This window comes from Lactuca saligna, chromosome 4 (genome assembly GCF_052625555.1).
Source record: "Lactuca saligna cultivar CGN05327 chromosome 4, ASM5262555v1, whole genome shotgun sequence".
Classification (NCBI taxonomy): domain Eukaryota; kingdom Viridiplantae; phylum Streptophyta; class Magnoliopsida; order Asterales; family Asteraceae; genus Lactuca; species Lactuca saligna.
In genome coordinates, this window is record NC_136420.1 from 252,998,037 (window position 1) to 253,005,616 (window position 7,580).

Consider the following 7,580-nt stretch of genomic DNA (forward strand, 5'->3'; position numbering starts at 1 on the left):
ATAATATATTAAAGGAGAAATCATATTTGCTTAATTAATATTGGTCAATAATTAATTTGGAATTAATTTTGTGATCAAGTGTAATTAATTAAACTAGAGGGGCTGAATTGTAATTATGTGATAGTTACAAAATATGGTAATGGTTATCCTAAATATGGGTTGAACGAATTCAAGGAGATAAGGATCCTTGAAATTGTCCAAAGGATAAAGGATAAGGGTTTTCAAAGCTTATCTTATGGTTGCTTTGTGGATAAGCAACTAGATAAGGATAATGACTGAAACCCTATCTCTACACCTATATAAAGACCCTAAGGCCTTAGAATTCGTGTACTTGTTCCCAAGAAGTCCTAAGGACGAATTCTAACCTCTCTCCTCTCTCTTTATACCTTCTCCATTTGCTCTTGGTGTTTGTAAGCCATTAGAGGAGTGACACTTGTGACTCTAAGCCTTCCAAAGTCAATACAAGGAGATTTGGGATTGTTATTGCTACATAACAATCAAGGTAACACTATAAACTTGTTCTAATTTTAATATGATTATATGTATGCTAGAATTAGGGTTTATAGTCTTGGATTCAAAGCATGTACAATAGAGAAACCTAGATCCAAGCATTAGGGTTTGTATGAGCACATAGGATGTCTTATGACCAAAACCCATCAACCTCTACTAGTGGTATGAACCCACCTTATATAGAGGTGTTTACATCTCTCTCTCTCTATCTCTCTCTCTCTCTCTCTCTCTCTCTCTCTCTCTCTCTTTCTCTTTATCTCTCATGTCACACGGCTAATGTACCACATGCAAGTGGGTCTACAAAAGTCAAACCATCTACAAAGTCATACATGGAATGTGAGACCATACGAATCGACAAACTACACAAAACGAGCCTCAAGCGTGACACATGTAGAGATGAACATCATATTTTTAATTCTTCCATGATTCTTTAATTTGGGTTCTAGAATGTGAGACCATACGAATCGAGCATCAACAGATAATTAGGATTTTCTCAATCTCCAAATAATCACCCTAAAGTTGAGCATAAAAGAGTGCCGTAAAAATATTCAATAAGTCCAAATCCATCATGAACCGAAATCACTTCCGAATCTCTAATCGAATCATTTCATAAACTTCAAATACTCGAGGTCACTTCGGTCTTCAAGTCCATGTAATATGAAAAATTCAACTTTCGAATTACCATATAATTTCTCCACCTTTTTATGATTGAAAATTGATTATAAAACCAACAAGGAATGAAAAATTCCTCATCCAACTCTAACTGCTCTGGAACATCATTGTCATCAGTACCATGTTTTTCATCATTCTGAGCATCTTCATTACGTGGCTTAGAGTTTTGAGGAGGAACCAGATCCAAATTAACATGATCATCAATGGATTGAGGAACTATCTTTATCTCCTCAATGTGTTTTAAACTCTAATCTTCAAAAAAATATAAGATTAAAACCTAATCTTTTCCATAACCAAGGAATCTGCATGGATTTGTCTTCACATCAAGCTTTAATCTTTCATCTTTAGGAATATGTTTAGTGAATTATGAACATTGGTTTGGCATATGGAATTAATGAACACAAAGAACATGGTGATTTGGGTGCTAAAAGGTGCATTCGATCATTGTAAATGAGTACAAAACAGGTACTAGATCTAGAACACCGTAAATACCTCACTCACTAAACACTATGAAGTACATCTCTCAAACACACCTCTACAAGTGGTATGAACCCACCTTATATAAAGGTGTTTACGTCTCTCTCGCTCTCTCTCTCTCTCTCTTTCTCTCTCTCTCTCTATCTCTATCTCTCTCTATCTCTCATGTCACAAGGATAATGTACCACCTGCAAGTGGGTCTACAAAAGTCAAACCATTTACAAAGTCATACATGGAATGTGAGACCATACGAACCGAGCAACTACGCGAATCGAGCCTCAAGCGTGACACATGTAGAGATGAACATCAAATCTTCAATTCTTCCATGATTCATCAATTTGGGTTTTAGAATGTGAGACCACACGAACCGAGCATCAACGGATAATTAGGATTTTCACAATCTCCAAATAATCACCCTAAAGTTGAGCATAAAAGCACACCCCAAAAATCTTCAATAAGTCCAAACCCATCATGAACCGAAATCACTTCCAAATCTCCAATCGAATCATTTCATAAACTTCAAATACTTGAGGTCACTTCGGTCTTCAAGTGCACATAATATGAAAAATTCAACTTTTCGAATTTCTATATAATTTTCTCCCCTTTTTTATAATCGAAAATTGATTATAAAACCAAAAAGGAATGAGAAAGTGATCTATTCGGAATTTTTGTAGCTAAAACTCCCCTTAACACATGGCATAAACATTTTGCTTCAATCCGAAAAATCCAAAAAATCTTGAATTTTTAGATTCGTTCACGGACCGCCTTTGACAAAATTTCTCAAAATTGGGTAGAAATTGTCAATTTCAAAATATTGCAGTGACCCAGTGTGCCCAAAATAGCAAAAAATGCAAAACTCTCCCCCATTTGTGAAACTAGGTAGAAAGAGTCAATTCGCAATAACTGCATGGGCCTGAAATGTACAATCTTTAATTTCTCAGAATACTAGTCCATTTTGGAATTTAGGTATGGTCTGCCAGATTTTCGAAACTACAGGACTACTTTTGAAAATTTTGCCTTCTATCCCAAAATGTCGAAAATGAATCCAACTTTCAAAGTTGAATAAACAATGTCAAACTTTCGAAACTTTAAGGATTGATTTCGAAATTTCTGCATATATCATCAGACTTTCGAAACTGGGTACATATTGGCAAACTTTCGAAACTGCAGGGTCCAATTTCAAAACTTAATGTTTTCTTTTTCCCCAATTCATGTATTCCAGTTCGCGAATGCCATATACCAGAAATATTGACAACAAAAATTTGCTTGATCAACATAATGTCAAAAATGAAGGCATGTGAAGCTGCTGAATAACGTCTTAACCATTCAATCTCTTAATTAACATCTAATTCATCGACATTAACAATAGTTTCAATATCATCGACATCCAATTCTTCATGAATATAGACTCCAAAGTTTCATTAACAACAAGAAAAATCATCAACAATACAGGGATCGTTCACTCTTTGCTTTTTCATTAGGGCCGGTTTAGAGCAGGTGCCATATGGGCAATGGAACAGGGCCCAAAAATTTAAGGGGCCCAATTTTTTTTTATAGTATATCAATGAATTCGTTAGGCCCAAGAAATCCAACAACATCAGAATTTCAGAATCGGAAATCAGGCGTGAGACTTAAAGCAGGCATGAAACTTAAAGCGAATTAGCGCAGCAGCAAGCCAGCAAGCGATCGATCATTGTTCAGAAATCAGGGCAGGGAAAGTGGCAAGCGATGATGAATTGAACAATTAGAATTTCAGAATCGGAAATCAGGGCAGCAATTAAGGAATCACCGAAGTCATTGCAGCAATTGTGGAATCACCGAATCAGGGCAGGGAAAGTGGGAAACGAAAGGGGCAATGCATCACAACATCAACAATCGCCCATCAGGTTAGCGTCTTAGCGACATCAACATAGGCTCACAGCGTTCAATAAGCCAATAATCAAGAATCATCCTCCATTGAATATTGATACAACAGTTTCTAATTCCAGGTTAGGGTCAATCACGATTAGAGACTTAGAGTGTTAGACAATCAGTTGAAAACTTGAATGTATTATCAGTTTTTCAAATTCTTGTGTAATTGTTTATTGGTTTAGATAAACTGTTTAATTTTCAGATTCTTGAAAGTGATTCATGAATTTTTAATTGTTTATTTGTTTATCATTATGACATATTGTCATTATGTCATATTATCATATTGAAATTGATTGAATGATTCACAATGTTAAATGAAATCAATGAATGATTTTGAAATATATTATTAGAATCAGAAATTAAATTATGAGATTACGTTTAGTGTATAATTGTTTATTGTATAAATGAAATCAATGAATTGTTTATTGTATAATTGCTTATCAAATTATGTTTATTGTCTGTAAAATTGTAGACATGAAGTATAAACAATCATTCGGTAGTCAAAAGCGTAAAAAAAGAAAACTAGATGAAGAAAAGAGAAAGGCTGACGTCGGTGCTCTAGATATGTTTATCCATAGACAACCTATTGAAGAACTTGTTGAAGAACATATTGAAGAGCACATTGAAGAGCATGTTGAAGAGCACATTGAAGAGCATGTTGAAGAGCAAGAGCATATAGAAGTAGAAGAGGCAGAAGAGCAAGAGCCCATTAAAGAGCTTGTTGATATATATGATCCAAGAAGATGGGAAAACTTAATTCTGAGGAGATTAAACTTTTGGTCCAGAAAGGTCCTAAAAGAGATAATAGTATTATTTATGGTCCCTACGATAAATTTGGTAGACGGTTTTCTGCTGCTTTATATACAAGAACTTTACCAAATTTAGAGAAGTGTGATAGAGAATGGCTAATATATTCAAAAGAGCTTGAAAAAGTATTTTGTTTCTGTTGTAAAGTGTTTAGAAAAGGGATTTCAAAAGGTAAATTGGATTGTGATGGTTATGCAGATTAGCACCATGTCACACTAGGGTTAAAGAACACGAAATTTCATTGGATCATCTTACAAATAGGAATAAGTGGTTTGATATGCGTAAAAGACTGAACCTAAATGAAACAATTGATAAAGTTCAATACGAGCAATTCTGGAAAGAAAGAGATTACTGGAAACAAGTCCTTTTGAGAATCAATGCAGTAGTGAAATTTCTTGGTAAACATAATTTAGCATTTCGTGGATCCAATGAAAAGTTGTATAAAAAAGGTAACTATAAATTGTAATTTTTTTGTTCTAATTCCAACAAATACCTTTTTGTTAATTATTATGACTGATTTCACTTCTTATTTGTTAATTTTATTTAATAGGTAACGGAAATTTTTTGGGTGTCATTGAAATGTTGGAAGAGTTTGACCCGGTTATCAAAGAGCATGTGCGGCGAATCACAAATGATGGGCTTCATGTGCATTATCTTGGCCACTTAATCCAAAACGAACTAATATCTTTGCTAACTCAAGAAATTAAAAAAGAACTTATCAAGAAGATAAAGGAAGCAAAGTACTACTCAATCATACTTGATTGTACTACCTATTCAAGTCACCAGGAATAGATGACTATAATAGTGAGGTATTTGACGTTATCATATAACTCTGTTACTGTTGAGGAGTCCTTTTTAGGTTTTTTGAATGTTGATGATACCTCTGGAAAAGGACTATTTGATATTACACTTGAGGAGTTACAGTCTCTTGGTCTTGAAATTGATGATATACGTGGTCAAGGCTATGATAATGGAGCAAACATGAAAGGAAAACACCAAGGGGTGCAAAAGAGATTTTTAGATATAAATCCTAGAGCATTTTACACTCCTTGTGGTTGCCATTCTCTTAATCTAACATTATGTGATATGGCTAACAAGTGTGTTAAAGGAAAGAACTTTTTTGGATTCATCCAACGCATTTATACTATCTTTGCAAATTCTACTAAGAGGTGGGAAATTTTTAAAGATAATGTTAAAGCTTGGAGTCTTAAGTCATTGTGTCAAACTCGTTGGGAAAGCCGGGTTGAGAGTGTAAAGGCTATTAAACATCAACTTGTGGATGTACAGGAAGCTTTACTTCAAGTTGGAGAAAAAGATAATGATGCTGCAATTGCAAGTGAAGCAACTTCACTAGCAGAAAAAGAACTTGGTGACTTTGAATTTTTGGTATCAACTGTTATTTGGTATGAAGTACTAAACCATGTGAATATTTTGAGTAAGAAGTTACAATCAAAGGATATGCATCTTGATAATGCTATTACAGAAATAAACAAATTGATTGGGTACTTCAAGAATTATAGAGAAACTGGTTTTTCAAAAGCGATTGTTGAAGCTAAGGAGATTGCTATTGAAATGGGTATTGATCCGATATTTCCACAAAAGCATTTGGTTGAAAGGAAAAGAAGGTTTGATGAGAGTTCAACTAGCGAAGAAGTTTCATTTACACCTGAAGAGAACTTTAGAGTTAGTTATTTCTTATTCATTGTTGATCAAGCTATTTCTTCTCTTAAGACAAGATTTGAACAATTCAAAGAGTATGATAGAGTATTTGGTTTTTTATTTCCACATAATTTGAGGGGAATTGAAGATAAAGATCTTAAGTCGTATTGTCATCGTCTTGAAAAAGCACTCGAGTTTGAAGAAAGATCGGATATTGATGCCGATGAACTTTATACGGAGTTGAAATTATTTGAGACATTGGAAACCAATGAGTTTAGCAAACCCTATAGATGTTTTGAAGTTTTTGAAAGAACTTGATTATTTCCCAAATGCAAGCATTGCATATAGAATATTGTTAACTATTCCAGTAACGGTTGCATCTGCAGAAAGAAATTGTTCAAAATTGAAGTTTGTGAAATCTTACTTACGCTCCACAATGACACAAGAAAGACTTCGCGGTTTGGCAATGATATCTATCGAGAACGAAATCTTAGAGAGTATAGACTATGAAGAGTTGATCAACCAATTTGCAATCAAGAATGCTAGGAGAGCTTCAAGAATCGTCGGTTAGCTGTTAGGATATGTAATTACTCATCAAAATACTATGATTTTGCTTTGTTTATTGCCATAAAGTTTATCGTCATTTTAATAAAAATATTAGTTTATGTAAGTTAATTTGTTACACGTTAAGGCCTAAGGATCTTTTTTATCCATCTCGTCCTTGGCATTTGAATCCTCAGAACTGGGCCTGTTTTTCATCATAAATAAAAAAAAGATTTTGACTTCAATCCAATTTTGATTGATAACACTGTCTTCGTGATCAACACAGTCAACTTTGCATTTACTTACCCATCGACAATCTACATTGAATAATATCCAAACCAATCCTTCAACCCTTCAAAATCAGAATCGCAATTATTGACTACAACATCGAATTCCAGACAACAAATTAGTCAAATGATCAAATCGTGACTTTCATCAATTCGTAAACTTGTACAGCCTCTTCGCTTGTAATCATGGATATCAAAAACTCCAAATCAAAAATCAATCTATTGAACATTTCGATTCGACCCCAAACCATCAATCATCAAACCAAAATCCCAGGATTTAACAATTAATCCATATGCTTCTATTTTACATCTCGATTTCAAACCATTCTTCAAAAATAACCAAAAGCAAACTCAAAATCGATTCTCATGTGACCCAATGAAACTGATTTCAATCATTCTACCTTTGACTATCGATTGGCAGCCTCAGTTCGTTCCCAAATATCGATTTAACTTTTCCATCCCATTCAATTATCACTACAGTTTTCTCTGTTAAAATGAACATTAACGTTGACTTTGAGCTTGACTCATCGATTGAAGTATTATCACTTCAATAAGCATCACAAACCACATCGACAATCACTTTCAATTCTATTATGAACATCTAACATTGAAATCGATTTCGATTTCAAAAAAGATTTCGATTTTGACTTCATAGAAACATGTTTGACTTTCAAGTACGAGACTTTTGATACAAACGAACAACAAAAATCAACA

The 7,580-nt window shown here is 34.0% G+C and overlaps 1 pseudogene; it reads left to right on the forward strand.

Annotated features, from left to right (window-relative positions):
* The first annotated feature begins 4,044 nt into the window (after window positions 1-4,044).
* Window positions 4,045-6,607, forward strand: LOC145040589 (uncharacterized; annotated as a pseudogene).
* The last annotated feature ends 973 nt before the right edge of the window (window positions 6,608-7,580 follow it).